The sequence below is a fragment of the Rhagoletis pomonella genome, unplaced genomic scaffold (genome assembly GCF_013731165.1).
Source record: "Rhagoletis pomonella isolate Grant_MI unplaced genomic scaffold, Rhpom_1.0 Rhpom_scaffold_00004, whole genome shotgun sequence".
Lineage (NCBI taxonomy): Eukaryota > Metazoa > Arthropoda > Insecta > Diptera > Tephritidae > Rhagoletis > Rhagoletis pomonella.
The window spans coordinates 74,370,656-74,371,036 of record NW_023458558.1 but is presented as its reverse complement, the minus strand read 5'-3'; positions in this window follow the sequence as shown (position 1 = coordinate 74,371,036).

Genomic DNA, 381 nt, shown 5'->3' with positions numbered 1-381 from the left:
TATACCAAGTTTCAGTTCTCTCCCACAAATACTTCCAGAGATATGTATGTAATATGAAAATTCCAATTTGTATGGGAGGGGCCTTGAGTTATCGGACTTACTTTCAGTCTAAGACCATCCTTCCGAAATCCGTAGTAAGTGTAGTAAATTTCGTTCTGATCGGAAGCCCGGTTAAGGAAGTAGCCTATTTTTCAGTCCAGGTCAAAAACCATCTTTGAGCAAAATTTCATTTTCAAACAGGTGGCAATTCTTAAAAAAGTAGCCTATTTTCCAGTCTATGTCATAAGCTATCTGTGTGCAAACTTTCATGCAAATCAGTTCAGTCATTTACGCGTATTAATTTAATTAAACTTTCCTAATACGTGATAACTCTTAAAATAG